Consider the following 15,941-nt stretch of genomic DNA (forward strand, 5'->3'; position numbering starts at 1 on the left):
CAGACAGATAATAAAGCAACAAATAACAAACAAAAAGATCCCAATGGTATATGTAAGGTTCTTGGCACATAGCTAATAATTGATTAAATGAGGTGAATATGCAAAATACTTACTATGATATTTTGGTATTCATGAGCATTCAGTGCATCTCAGTTATTACTAATGCTTCTTCTTCACCCTTTCTCCTTCCCTCAGTCCCTTCTTCTAGCTCTCCCTCCCTTTTCTAGGATCTTTGGGATAGAATAATTTATGATCTCTGACTTCCTGATGCTGGGAGTGGGAAGGAGTCTGAGGTGAAAAAAGAGTCAAGAGGTGGAAAGATGAGAAATATAAATAAAGTCTTATGATAATTCTTAGTAGGGAAAAATTGATTCTGGCTAGGGAGTGGAATGTCAAAGAAAGCTTCACATAGAAGATATTATTTGAACTGGCTCTTGAATGACTAAAACTGATCGTTTAATAATAAAGAAAAAGGAATGAAAGAAAGCCAGGAAATGTGATCACAGTCAAACATATTTGACCTGCTATAACTTGTCAGGTAATAAGAGCAAGGTGAGCAAAACAGCAACTGTGTCTTGAGACTCTAAGAGAAGCATTTGTTCAGAATAATTTGATTAAGTATTATTTTACCATTTTTCTCTTGACTCCAGAAAAGACCTCAAAGTGATTAAGAAGAGGACATGGAGTTCAATTCTTATTTTTGTTGTTTTAAGGCATTTATACAATCTGTAGTATAATAGATTTTGCTCTCAAGAGGCAAATTTTTCTAACTCTGAGATAAAGGGGTACTTTGTGGCTTTATTTTGGAGGCACCTCACCCACCAACCTATATCACATAAAACACCTATCTATATTGAATACATTTGTTTAATCATAAATAAAAATTACAATGAAAGTGTAAGCATTCCTCTAAATACCAACTATCATTAACCAGTAGTTGTTTTGGTTTTTTTGAAACATTTAAAAAAATCCCTCTTGACATACACTTGCTTGTGCTTACACACAAATCATTTCAAAGAGCATTACAAGAGCCAGAACAGTTGGCATTAGACTTAGAGGAGAGATTAGCAAGACTCCATTCCAGGAAAATCGTTATAGTGATCACTTGCCACTTGTCATTACATATACATCTTATTGGTCTTCTTGCTTCAGTTTCAGTTTAGACTTAACTAACACTTGAGAAATCACTCTTTATCGTCTTCTCTTCTTCTAGAATTCACTGGATTCATCTGACTGGCTGCCAATTTATGCTGGGTCTTCTGTTACCCACCTTATTAAGCTCTCTTTCATTCTCTTCCTTAAAGCCAAAAGAAGTATTTTTTTTTTTTGTATTTGTGTATAAGAATCAATAGCACACACATATGATATTGTGTTTAACAGGATGCCTCAAATGAAGCAAAACATAAACAAGATTCTCAGGACAGCCCAGATTGAGTAAAATATTGTTGGAATTTTCCTAAAGATGTTTGTGTTTGTAGAATGTTCAGAAATTTCCTAATCAATCATGGCAGAAATCCATTCTTCTCCAAGCGTATACTGAATTTTGGGATAAAAGTCTAACCTCGATAATATCTTAGGGAATGAATGTTGTCCTATATTAATCAAGGTTCTCCAGAGAAACAGAAATATATAGGATAAATATATATATTTTTTATATTTTATATTTATATATACATAGAAATTTATTATGAGGGATTGGCTTATGCAATTATAGAGGCTGAGAAGTCCCATGGTCCACTCTCTCCAGGCTCTGGAGGCCCAGGAGGCTGGCGGTGTAGCTCCAGTCCAAGCCTGAAGGCCTGATAACCAGAAGGGCCAATGATGTAAGTCACAATACAGGAAGTGGGGAGGGGCTCAAGAAGAGATAATTCACTTTTACTTCATCGTTTTGTTCTGTGTGGGCTCTGACTGAACTGGATGATCTTGGTGAGTCTGATTTGTTTCACTCCGTCTACCGATTCAAATGCTAATCTCTCCTGGAAATGCTCTCACAGACACACCCAGAAATAATATTTTACTAGCTATCTGGACATCCTTAGCTTAGGCAAGCTGACACATAAAATTAATCAACACATGTCCTATTTCTTTTTCAATAATATTTCCTTGCTGCATCCTATTTATATCTTTTAAAAAATATATATTGTTGCTATGACCTAAAAGAAATCTCTCTCTTTGCTATTATTTACTAGCTCCTCTCCCATGTGACTATATGACCGTCTTCAATGTACACATTCATCCCTTATTGGAACTTTGGCCTTTAAATTAGCTATAGTAGGAAAAAAAAAAAAAACCCTCTATATTCAGCACAAAGCTCTATGTTGAATATATAATGAGATGTCAGTGCCCATTGAATAAATAAATGAGTGAATGAATGAAAATAGCCAGAGATGCCAGATAAAGTAGAATTGTAGTAGATTATCTACTCTTGCTATATCTTTTATTCACACTATAGAGTAATAACACTTGTTGGGGTGCATTTCTATGAGAAAACTGCAAAAATATTTTGACTAATACATTAATAAGATAGCTTACAGACATAGGAAGAAACCCAGTATTTCAGACCAAAAATGGTTAAACTGTGAATGACCACTGAGTTTACTTTCAAAGTTGATACAGAATATGTCACATTGAAGCACAACTACCATTGCCTTCACTACTCGTTAGAAATATTTTATGCCCCAAATTTATAACTGGACTCTCTTTCACTTTGAGATACACCCCCAGTTCCTTAAGTACCTTCTTTGAGAAAGAACATATTCTTTCATAAATTTCTGCAATAAAAAGTGTTCTGCACTTTTCTGCAAAGTTACCTATAATTCCATCTTTCAGTTAAGGAAATGTTCCCTATTGAAAAAATCAAGAGGGGTGGCATTAGCTTCCATTATCAGATCTTAATAGCTTAGCCTGGATCTATTCATCATAACCTGAGATTTCATTCTTACCAAGGGAGAAAGGAGACATAAACTTTAGTGGGTTGACATGTGAAAAAATAGATTAGGAGTAATATATCTAGGTACAAATGGGCCAGGGTGTCAGACTTAGAAGGTCTGACACCCTGGCAATGTAAACTCAGAGTTGATTAGTATGAGGGATGGGTGGATGGGTTTGGTGACCAGACAAGTAAAGAAGAAACCAAAAATGGTGTTTTAAACAGAAAGGATGTGATAAGGATGCCCTTTTTGTTTAGGGCAGGACATAAATACTTTGGTGAGGTGAATTACACTTGTACTATACATATTAATAAGACAAATATGTTCTTACCTGCAATTGATAGCTTGTTGAAAATGAATAATATCTTTTTCTAGGCAGTAATTTCTACTGATTTACTATTAAGACAACATTCCTGAGTAAGCATGATTTGTATCCTACATGACAGATAATCTTTCCTTTTGGTCTGTAAGAATATACATAGAACTCTTTACAATGGTAGAGTCAAATGGAGCAGAACTGACTTCTGAGATTTTTAAGTTCTTTGCTAATATTTAATACTTTCTCTAGTTAGAATAAACTTTGCATTCTTTTTCAGCTCAATTTATATCTCTTAATATGTTCTACCAACCTGGAAAATGAAGCATTTTAAATTATGTTAGTAATAATTTTACTATACTGTGAAACTTTTGCCATTGCCTAGGTGTCAAATCATTTGACATCTAGGTATTTATTGAGCACCGGTGTATATGTAGTCATTGGCTAAAACACAAGACCTCATAATTTACCAGCTTTAAATAGGCAAAAAGTGAAGACTGCATAATAGTCTATTTATTTTATGGTACTTAATTATAGCATAACTACAGAAGAGAAGAGCTCCATTAAGCAATTCTTCCTTAAAGTATGAATGACAGCTCATGTAATGATATTATGACTCTGACTTGATCACTCAGAAAATAGTAGGAAAATTTTTTAAAATTCCAGCACCATTATATGTAGATAGTTTACACTTTTTGGTTCCAGTCACATCCCACTTGTACCCTAAGGGTTTCCTTACCTTTTTCAGTGTCCTGAATGTACACCCTGCTTTCAACACAAACAGACTATTATTGCCCTCACTTTCCATGACTACTCGGCTCTTCTTAACCAGCCCTCCACCCTCCACTCAGTATTATTTTATTTTCCCCCATGCCAAAACGTGTGATTTCTCCTCGTACTTATTTATATCTTTCATGGCTAATTTTCCCAGGGCTCTTTCCTTTGACTAATGACATCCAGGCTCAAGACTAAGAAACCCATGAGGATAGGAGTATCTGTTTCAAATCTTTTCCCATTCCTTTTTCTTCAGATTGGGCTGTACTTCTTTCATTTATTCTAAATTAAACTTCTCCTCAGGCATGGATTTTACAAGACTTTCTCTGCTTTCTAAATCCTAAATCTACCTTCTCTTCCAAATCTATAAGCCAAGTTTTACTTGTCAGTTCATTGATTCTGGCTTGAAAGTCAGGAAAAGCAAAAGCTATCCACCAGATGACTTACTCGTTCTACTCTCTCACTTTGGAAAAAAAGACAAATTCTGTGTCAGATTTTTTTTAGAGTAGTACTTTTCCTAGGGGTAAAGACTTACAAAGAATGTTATCTTCTTAGAAGAATTATGCCACATCAGAAGGTGCCATCAAGTGCGGTTTTTGAGGTGTTTATAAAGCATGTCCTAGAACTTTTCCTCATCACCATTCACAACAAAAAGGATGATCAAATCTATGGCCCTAGCTAAAGTAGATTAGTTATAAAAACGTCAATAGCAACTTAAGGAAAGATGGTCTTACCTATAAGGAGGTTCTGTGGCCAAGATCCCAGAAATAGCTGTAGGTTTATCATTATATTTACCAAATGTGATGCTGAACTGCAGGTCAGAACTGTGTCAGGCACATAGAAGGAACTCATTAAATGTTAGTCTCCTTCCTCCTTTTTATGTTTGTGGCTGTTCTATGCCATCAGTCTTCTCTCTCTCTCTCTCTGTGCATATGTATTTGTACTTAAAATCTACCTGAATGTTTGTAAGATATAATAATTATTTCTCTTTAAAATCTGAGAAAATTTAGTGACCTGTATATGGCATATAATGTGACTTTATTTGAATTTTAAACTTAAAAGTAAGAATCAGTGCCTTGCAACTAGGTTGCATTATGAAATGTGTAATGGGGAGTGGTAAGTCTCATGCCTTCAGGTCCTAGAATGCACAATAATTTTCAGTAACAATTTTTACTTCAGAAGCTAGTAGACATAGACCTTTCTTCTCCATGCTTTTTGACTGTAGACTATAGGACAGCCACAGGTAAAGCTTATGTTAGTGTAGCACTTGGTAGGTCACCTACCCCTCTTTTTTTGGTAAGCTTTAGACTGTTCAAAATAGTGTGTTTCAGTGACTACCTCTTGCCTCCTACTATATCTACAAAATTTCTAATCCACTCCTTATAATTTTTGGTCTAGTTTTTATTTTTGGTTGTTGAATAAACTAGAAGAATATGAAAGAATTACTTTTGTTTAAGTGGTTTCACAGCATTTCCTTAAAATGTTTTTACAATAACATTTGCCTTCTTTCTCAAATTCCAGTTTCATATCTATCATCTTCCTAAGAGCCTTTCTTTTATTTTAATCTCCATCTTTGCTTTGCCTAATTATTTTGCCCATTCCAAAGTACAACTGAGGTGAAGGGAACACACTTCTTGCTAAAATCTTAAAGAAAAAAGAGGGATTAACTATACTTTAACAATTATAATTTAATTTGGATAATTAAATTTGTACATCATTATTTATAAAGTAAAACCCTATATAGACTTAAATGTACTTTCTCTTCAGATACAAAATGTTTTATTTCATTAAAATTATCATTATTATATCATTTTATGAACATAAAATAAACTTGAATGTATTAAAAAGTAAAACACCTTCCCTCAGTACTCCTGCATGCTTTACTACTTCTTCATTCATTAGGATACAATTAACAGGCCTTTCAATAATATTGAACACGATCATATGCAAGGCTTCGATGAAGTAATGTGTTTCTCCAACTAGAATAGTTTTAAATGTGCATGAGTTTAGTTTATTCAAATCTTTAGGCTGTGACCACCTGAGTCACAGACTTTTGCAGAATTTTAGCTGTCCTATTACTAATTTCACATTTACATAATTGCTTATATTTTTATATACTCATTTTGTTCCTTGGCCATAAATTTTATTGTTTTCAGATTTCATGACGAATTATCTCTATAAAATAATGTTTACTCAATAAATAGTTACGAAGAGCTTATTATATACTTGTCTTAGTTTGGGCTGCTATAACAAAGTACTATAGACTGAGTAGCTTATAAATAATAGAAATTTATTTCTCATAGTCTAAGAGGCTGTAAAGTCTAAGATCAAGGTGCCAGCAAGTCATATCTGATGAGGGTGGACTTCCTGTTCCACAGATAGCCTCTTCTCATTGTATTCCCACATGGTGAAGAACAGAGACAGAAAGCAAGTTATCTTGTGTCTTTTTTTTTTTTTTTTTTTTTTGTGACAGAGTCTTACTCTATTGCCCAGGCTGGAGTGCAATGGTGTGATCTAGGTTCACTGTAGCTTCCACTTCCTAGGTTTAAGTGATTCTCCTACCTCAGCCTCCTTACTAGGTGGGATTACAGTCCGTGCCACCACGCCCAGCTAATTTTTATATTTTTAGTAGAGACGGGGTTTCACCGTGTTGGTCAGGCTTGTCTCAAACTCCTGACCTCAGGTGATACACCTGCCTTGGCTTCCCAAAATGCTGGGATTACAGGCTCTCTTGTATCTTTTTGTAAGGCCACTAATCCTATTCATGAGAACTCCATCTTGATTACCTAATTACCTCCCAAAGGCCCACTTCTATTACTATCACATGGAGAGTGAGGATTTCAACATATGAATTTTGGAGGGACACAACTTTGTCCATAGCAAAACAGCACCGATCTAACTACTGGGAAATAAATAGTATAATTACAAAAGCCCTGTTCTAATAAGTCTCATTCAACTTAGTGGAGATATTTGGTACAGAATAAATAGGTGTATTTTATAGTAAGTTGTGTGGTGTTAAGTGCTGCAGAGAAAAACAGATCGGTTAAGGGGAATAGAATTGAGGTGGTGTTGCATGTGTGTCAATTCATGTGTGTAGGTATGTGGATTTGCATACGTGTGTGCATGTGTGTGTTTGGGGTTATGTTTTAGTAGATTTGTTAGGAGAGGTTTCATAAGATGACATTTTGGCAGACATTAAAGGAAGCAATTGAGCAAATTACGCAACTCTAGAGGACTTTCCAGGGGAAGGGAACAGAGGATATGAAGTGTGACTTCGTTTGGCATATTCAAGGAACAGAAGGAAGGCCAGTTTGGCTGGAACAGAATGAAGGAAGGAGTGGGGTATGCACTCCCTTCAGAGATAGGTCTGAAAGTAACAGATTAGTGGGGAGGGAAGGAAGATTATGTTGAGACTTTGAAAGCCTTTGTAAAAATAATGATTTTCTTACAGAACTGATATGATTTGGCTTGCATTTTTATTTTATTTCTTTTTAATTTTTGAAGTATGATTTATGAACAATAAAATATACTGGTCTTAAATGATCGGGTCTAAAATTCTTGACAATTATATGTTTATATACACCATGTAATGACCATCCAGAACAAGATACAGAACATTTTCATCACACCAGAAAATTTCCTTATGCCTTTTCCATTCAGTTCCTCCCTTTTTCTGTTCTTAAGCTTTATATAAATAGAATGATGTAGTATGTACTCTTTTGTGTCTGGCATCTTTTGTGCAACATATGTTTATGAAATTCATCCTTGTTTTTACATAAATTAACAGTTCATTTCTTTTTATTGCTGTGTAGTATTCTAATGTTAATTTATTTATATTTTCATGTATTCATTTTCCTGTTGGTGGATATTTGGGTGATTTGGGGTTTGAAGCTGTTATAAATAAGGCTGCCATCATGTCTTTTTGAGAACATATGTTTTTAATTCTTTTGAGTATTTACCTAGCTGTCATGCTGGATCATAGGGTAGATGTAAGTTCAACTTTATAGCAAAATGCTAAATAGTTCTTCAAAGTAGTTGTGTCATTTTAAACACCCACTAGCATTGTAAAAAGTTGTGGTTGTTCTCTATTGGTACTACTGTGCTTTTTTTCTGTTTTTCTTTTCTTTTTTTTTTTTATCTTAGCCACACAGGCCAGACAGGTGGGTGTAAATGGTTTCTGTTGCTTTAATTTGCATTTCTCTGATAGCTAATGCTAATGCACACCTTTGCTGTGCTTGTTGGCCATGTCTTCCTTTGTGATGCACCTATTCAAATGTTTTGTCTATTTTGTAAATGAGTAGCCAGTCTTTGTATTGTTGATTTGTGGAAGTTCTTTATATATTCTCATAAGAAGTGCTGTTTTCAGGTGTATGTAGTACAAGTACTTTTTCCCAGTGTGTAGTTTTTGCCTATTACATTTTCTTAAAGGAATCTGTTAAGCGGCAGAAATTTCTTCTTTTGATGAAATTTATCATTTTTGTTCTGTTCAGTTGTACTTGTGCCCTGTTTAATCAATTTTCACAAGCCTTTAAAGCTATTCTTCTCCATTTTCTTCTAGAAGCTTTATAGTATTAGCTTTTATATTTAGGTTTATGATCTATCTCAAATTAATTTTTGTATATTAAGTTAGGAAAAGATTGAGGATTTTTATCCCGTGTATATATCCATATGTTAAAAAGACTTTCTTTTTCCTTATTGCATTGGCTCAGTGACTTGGTTGACCATTAATTGACCATGTATGACTTACATGTTACAAATATCACTGGTTCCTGTGTTGACAGTATACTGTGGTAGGCACATCAAGGAAAGAAACATAGATGACCATTAAAAGGCTATTAAAATAATCCAAATGATAGGCTTGGACAACAGTAGTAGCAAGTCTAATTTTAGGTATATTTTTAAGGAAAAGTAAGGAGATTTGCTAATAGATTGGATGTGGTTTGAGAGAAGATGAGACATCAAGAATGGCTCCAAGTTTTCAGGCTAGAATATCTTGTAGAAAGCTAAAGAGGTGAAGTTGTTATTTACTAAGATGAGGAAGACTGTGCATTAATAGATTTGAAGGGCAAAATTTGGAGATTATATATGTATCCCCACATACATACCCACATATTTGGTCTCCAGGTAGAGAAATAATCATTACATCCTTTTTTTTTTTAAGCCATTTGTGATTTGTTCATTAGGTGATTTTACTCACGTTTCCTCCAATCTTCAATTGGAAATTTTTATGGAAACCTTGATTCATACTTTCAAATGTCTACTAGATATTTCCAGTTGGAATGCACTCAAGTACCTCAAGATCACCTTTTCAAATCTAAACTTAACAACTTGCCCCCAGTATATTGTCCCCTCAACATTCTTTCCACAATTCTTTTCATGGTAGGATAATGTTTCAAGTCAAACGAAAACTGTGGAGTCAATCCAGATGTTTCCCTCTCTCTTGCTGTCATATCTAAGTCTCTTTATTTGCCAAGCCCTAGCAAAATATATATTAAAAATATAACAAAAACTTACCTTTCATTTATATCTCTTTTATAGGTATTGCCTAAGAATTTTTGAGACTGCATTCATAAAAATTCCTATTAACCTCTAGCCCCAGGTTTTTGCTCCCTAACGAAATCTGGCTCCATTGTATAGTAGTTAATACAGCACATGTTGGATGAAATGAGTTAAAATCCGGCTTGGGTTGATATCATGGTTCTGCCTTTTCTTAGCTGTGCAATCTCAATCAAATTAGGAAATATCTCTGTAAAATGATGATAACATTGGCAACGATATCATAGAATTTGTTGGTAGACTGAACTGGTTAGGAAATATAAAGTGCTTTAGTGCTTGGCACAGGGTACTCAATAGATGCTAGCTCTTTCTTGCCTCTTGTTTTTATTATTCTAATAAAACCATGAACTCCCCCTTTAAATTCAGGCTCATTATCTCCCTTGTATTACTTGCATTATTCATTGCACTAACTTCCTATCTGGCCTCCCTGACACCAGGTGGCAAACTCTGTTAGTGATTTAATTTTTCCTCTAAAATAAGAACTTGCTTAATTTCTTCAACTAGTTTAAAATCCTGCTATGAGTCCCACATTACCTATACAATACATGTTCCTATTAAGAGTGAGTCATTTATAACATTACCTTGCTACCCTTCTCTCTTCCTAGTCCTCGCTTTGTCCCCTCCAGTCTCATTTCCTATTGACTCCTCCAATGTTATGCTCAAGTTACACTGGTTAGTTCCCACTCAGGTACTGATACGTGCCTGTTTGCCTCTCCAACCTTCTTCCTCATGGTGACAAACAATTGTTTCTTTTTCAAGATTCTCTTTCAATACTTTGTGAATTTTTTTCTTTGTCTAACAAACCAACATAGGTATGCTTTCCTTCATGTTTTCTTTATTCATATCTTTCAAATGACTCTACCACAGCATAGAAAGGTAAAGTATTATTAAGAGTTGACACCAGAGTTTGGTTCACACATAATCTTTATTCAAATAAATTAATTAATAAACTTAGTAAGCTACTCTCATTAGAAGTAGAAACATTGAGTGTCTAGATGCCAGTAGGAACCCAAGTAACAAAGGGTCAGTACGGTTTTTCTATGTGGGAAACTGGGGTTTTATTTTAAACTGGATCCTACAAGAAAGAGAGGAAAAGTTAGTGAGTGTGAGATGAAGGAGTTTCCGGATGATGGCCCAGTGAACATACACTTGTATAGAGGCGTTTGAAGGACATTCATGTACAGACCTGCTAAATGTTTTTGTTGTTGTTGTTTGTTTGTTTTGCTTTTTTTTTTTTGAGATGGAGTCTCACTCTGTCACCCAGGCTGGAGTGCAGTTGCACAGTCTCGGCTCACTGCAACCCAACCTCTGCCTCCCATGTTCAAGCCAATTCTCCTGCCTCAGCCTCCCGAGTAGCTAGGATTATAGGTGCTTGCCACCACACCTGGCTGATTTTTGTGTTTTTAGTAGAGACAGGGTTTCACCATGTTGGTCAGGCTGGTCATGAACTCCTAACCTCAGGTGATCCACCTGCCTCGGCCTCCCAAAGTGCTGGGATTACAGGTGTGAGCCACCGCACGTGGCCAGATCTGCTAAATGTTTAACCTCTCCTCTGCCTCCTCCTGACATCTTCAAGTAATGTTGCTGCATGCTGTCTTGTGTACATGGTAGGTGTGTTGGAGGGAGTTGGTGAAGAGTTCAGGAAGCATCAAGGAAGGGCTGAATTTCACAGCAAATACAATGTGTAAAGGGCCCAGATGAGAGGAAAGAGGTATGGAGAGGAAGGTTTATATTTAGAGCAAAGGCACGAAGGTTCTTGCTGATAGCCTGGTTACAAGAGTAGACTCTCCTGCTACTTCTTGGCCTAATTAAATTTCTCACATTCAACTCTTAACCCAAATGTTTCTTCCTCAAGAAAGCGGGCCCTGACCCTGGGGTTAGGTTAAATTCCTTGGTTCCAGGATCTTTTGACACTGCATATTACAGAGCTAGAGTTTTTAATTTAAGGCAGTATTCCTCCCAGAGGCACTTTGCAATTCTGAACTATCTTTGTTACCACTGCAGGGGATGGAGGGAGGGGTGCTACTTGCTTCTAGGAGGTTGGAGATCGGGAATGCTGCTAAATGTCCTAAAATGTGCAAAGAATTATTCAGCTCAGTATGTCAATAGTTTTGAAGTTGTGAAGCCCTGGTGCAGAGTCTAATATAATTCTGTATGTACATAGCTCCCCACTACACTCTAACCTCTGTAAGGAAAGATTGAGTCAGTTAGTTAACTAAGGCATTCTCATTGCCTCAGCTACTGATTGGCACATAGTACATGCTCACTTAAAAGTTGATTGATTGAATGATTGATTGCCATTATATTTGTTTATTCATGTGTCTGTTTTGTACTAGACTTCACTCTTCCTGAAGCCAGAACAAGTGCCTTTTCATCAATGAGACAATAGAATGAAGCATAGTTCCTAATACACAGAAGATGGAATAGAATATTTTTTCAGTAAATGAAAAATTATACAAGTTCTCTGTGGTTTTGAAGAGAAGAAAATGCAAGGTTAACACATTCTCTCTCTACTTTTCCAAAATTCTCTTCAAATCCAATTTTTTTACATTCCCAGGCCAAGAAAACTTGGCCACAGGAATAATTTGTCCATAGTGATAATTAGTCCAAGACTGAGAAACTGTTTTAGGGCAAAAGAGAAAAAAAATTGTCTGTAAACTAATAACTTTTTCAGCCTCTTTCAGGTCTAAATAATAGAAGGGGCTGGTGTTTTAAGTATCAGAAAAGGAAGCTGCCTCCCTTGGTGATATTTTCCATGTTCTTAAAGAATTCATAATCTAGCGGGAAGGTAGACATGTAAACAAATCATCACAATGCAAGGAGAAAGAGAAGAGACTATGTCATTGGGTTCTCATTGCCTAAAATAGTGCTTGCTTAGAATAAGTACTTGCCAGATGAATTTGAAAGTAGCTGGCATAAGCCTGACAACAATGAGGTTCAATAAATAACCACTTTCACTTTTCTCCTAATGGGGAAAAACTCAACGTATTCAGGTTTTGTTTGGTGCGTGTGTTTTCTTAGCACTTCTACCACGTCTTTCACAAAGGATATGACTATGTTCACTGAGGGATCAAGGAATCTCTATTTTATGTTTGCTGAGGCTCAGTCTAAATTTGAGGGATGAGGGACAGTGAAGGAAAAGAACTTTCTTTCTTTGACTGGTTTTGTCTCAGTATTCTCATAGATACACACTACCCTCTATCCAAAGTGAACCAACTGTAATTCGCAGACCCTGTTTCATGGGGTTTCAGCTGTATGCCTTTGCTTCCTTCTGCTTCCTTCTCATGAAACGACTTTCTTTTCTTTAACAAAACAAACAAACAAACAAAAATCACTCTCACCTATCCAGTCTGAAAACCCCTTCGAGTAGTATAAAGCCTCACCTGTTCAAATAGTAGATTGCTCGCTCCTTAAATATCAATAGCACTGTTGTTTTCAGTTCAGTACCACTCATGTCACATAATGCCAGCTGTCTTGAATTCCATGGTCTGAGTACCTATCCTATCTCATTAGGTGATGGGAACTCTGCAGCACAAGGGGTTTGGGCTTTGAATCATACAGATTTGGGGTCTCAGGATGGTTATTTATCCTTCAGAAAATTATATGATTTAATTTAGACTCATTTTCCTCATCTGCAAAAGGGACATTATAATGTGCAACATTGAATCAAATGTTATTTAAAAAGTTCCTAGTGTAGTGACAGGCATATATTAAAATCTCAGTAAACTTTACTGTTCTACCTGTGTCCTTTTCACTAGATTGTAAGCTTCTAGATTCTTTTTTTCAGTCTAGAGCAAAACATAACAAAATCAGTGTACAATATCTTTAAATAAAGTTTTTAAAGAACAGTTTTAGATTTACAGAAAAATTGCAAAGAAAGTTCCCACTTACTTCCCACTACGTTTTCCACACAATTAATGTTACATTAGTATGATACATTTGTTACGATTTACAAACCAATATTGACACATTATTAAATTCATACTTTATTCATATTTTCTTAGTTTTTACTTAATGTTCTTTTTCTCTTCCAAAATCCCATCCACAGTTCATTACATTTAATCATATCTTTTCAGGCTCCTCTTGGTTGTGGCAGTTTTTCAGATATTCCCTTTTTTGATTACTTTGTTTCTTTTGAGAATTATTTGGTCAGTATTTTACGAAATGTCCCTTAACTGGAATTTGTCTGATTTTTCTTATGAGACTGAGGTTATGTATTTCTGAGAGAAGGATCACAGAAGTAAAGGGGATTTTCATCATAATGTTAAGGGCACATATTATCAGTGACTTATCAATGTTATTGTTGACCTTGCCTAAGGTAGTATTTGTCATGTTTCTCCATTATAAAATTACTGTTTTCGCTCCCTTTTTCATATTGTATTCTTTTTGAAGAATGTCACAATCTACAGCCCACACTTTAAATATGAGGTGTTATATTCCACCTCCTTGAGGGTGAAGTATCTAAATATTATTTGGAATTGTTCTGCATGGGGGATTTTAAGGTTCTACCAGAAAAGCAGAACCAATAGGATTATCCAGATAGATAATCCTATTATTATCCAGATAGATAGACAGACAGACAAACAGACAGGCAGACATGGCCTGTGTGATTATGGGGGCTGGCAAGTCTCAAATTTGTATAGGACAGGCAGCCATGCTGGAAGTTCTCATACAAGAGCTGATACTGCAGCCCAGGGAGTCCAAAATTAGAATTTCTCCTTGTTCCAGGAAATCTCAGTTTTTCTTTTAAGGTACTTCAATTCATTGAATGAAATGAGATTATCCATTTCAGATTATCAATGATAATCTCCTTAGTAAAGTTGATTATTACTCCGTTACTGATCATCAACTGATTGTAGGTATTAACTACATCTATAACGTATCTTCACAGTAACACCTAGATTAGTGTTTAATTGAATAAGTAGGCACTATGACCAAAGCTAAAACATTCAACTGACCATTACAGTCTCTTCTCTCTCATTTATATATGCAATTGTTTATTTATATCAATGTGAACTCATAGTTATTTATTTTTTACTTCAGGTTATAATGCAACATTACTTTGTTTATTCTGCTGCTCAAATTGTTCCAGCTTTGAACTCCTTCACTTGCCTACTGTGTCCCTTTAACATAATCCCATCTGTGTTTATGTGTGTATTTAGCACTTCTTCACTGTCTAGCACTACACGATGCTCCAGGCTTATTTTATATATGTCCTGGATAAATCAATTAGCCATTTATCCAAAATCCCAGGTTCCCTTTATTGCAAAATAGTATTAGAAACCAAGATTTCTGTGTCACATGTGCCGGTTATTATAGAGTACCCTATTTCTAACCCTCTCAACTCACAAGACAAAGAAATATATGTGTGCCCACTAGCTAACCAACATATATACATGATAGGGTTTGACTGTGTCCCCACCCAAATTTCATATTGAATTCCCACATGTTGTGGGAGGTACCCAGTGAGAGGTAATTGAATCACTAATTGAATCAGTGAGAGGTCTTTCCCATGCTGTTCTTGTGATAGTGAATAAGTCTCACAAGGTCTGATCGCTTTATAAGGGGGAGTTTCCTTGCACAACCTCTCTCTCTTTGCCTAATGCCATCCGTATAAGATGTGACTTGCTCCTCCTTGCCTTCCACCATGATTGTGAAGCCTCCCTGGCCACATGGAACTGTGGCCCATTAAACCTTTTGTTCTTCCCAGTCTCAGGTATGTCTTTATCGGCAGCATGAAAATGGGCTAATACAAAATACAAACCTGTAAATATTTCTTTATGCTTCTAACTCTAATATATTGCTACATGGATCATCCTAGCCTCTTATTTGTGGTTATCTGTAGACTCTCACTCCAACAGTAAGAAACCTTGCTTCTGCCATCTGCCTTCCATCTTTTTACTTTCAATTCCAGTATGCATATATAGTGGTTTGAGAATTGTTAACCTGTCCCCTCCTGGGAAGCAGCTTTATCAACTTCCAAAGTTACCTAGATCATTATGTTTCCTCCCCACCGTCTTCAATGAGGTAATTTCATACAGAGAGGCTATAACAAAGTTAGATTTTTTTTTTCATTTTCTATGTTCCATCCTGGTATTCTCAGTCCTATAAGTAATTTTTTAAAAATTTGCACACATTAAGTTTCACTTTTTGTGCTGTAAAGTTCTATGAATTTTAACAAATTTATAATATTATGTATCCACGATTACAGTAACATACAGAATAGTTTCACTATCCTAAAAACATTCATACTTTACCTACTCACATCCCCCTGAATCCCTAGCAACCACCAATCATTTTAAAGTCTTTATAGCTTGCCTTTTCCATAATGTCATATAACTGGAATTATACAATATGTAGACTTT

General features: G+C 35.6%; 1 pseudogene; it reads right to left on the reverse strand.

Annotated features, from left to right (window-relative positions):
- LOC129058364 (uncharacterized) overlaps positions 1-15,941 on the reverse strand; it is a 98,584-nt pseudogene that overhangs the window by 12,167 nt on the left and 70,476 nt on the right.

Source organism: Pongo abelii, chromosome 2 (assembly GCF_028885655.2).
Source record: "Pongo abelii isolate AG06213 chromosome 2, NHGRI_mPonAbe1-v2.0_pri, whole genome shotgun sequence".
Lineage (NCBI taxonomy): Eukaryota > Metazoa > Chordata > Mammalia > Primates > Hominidae > Pongo > Pongo abelii.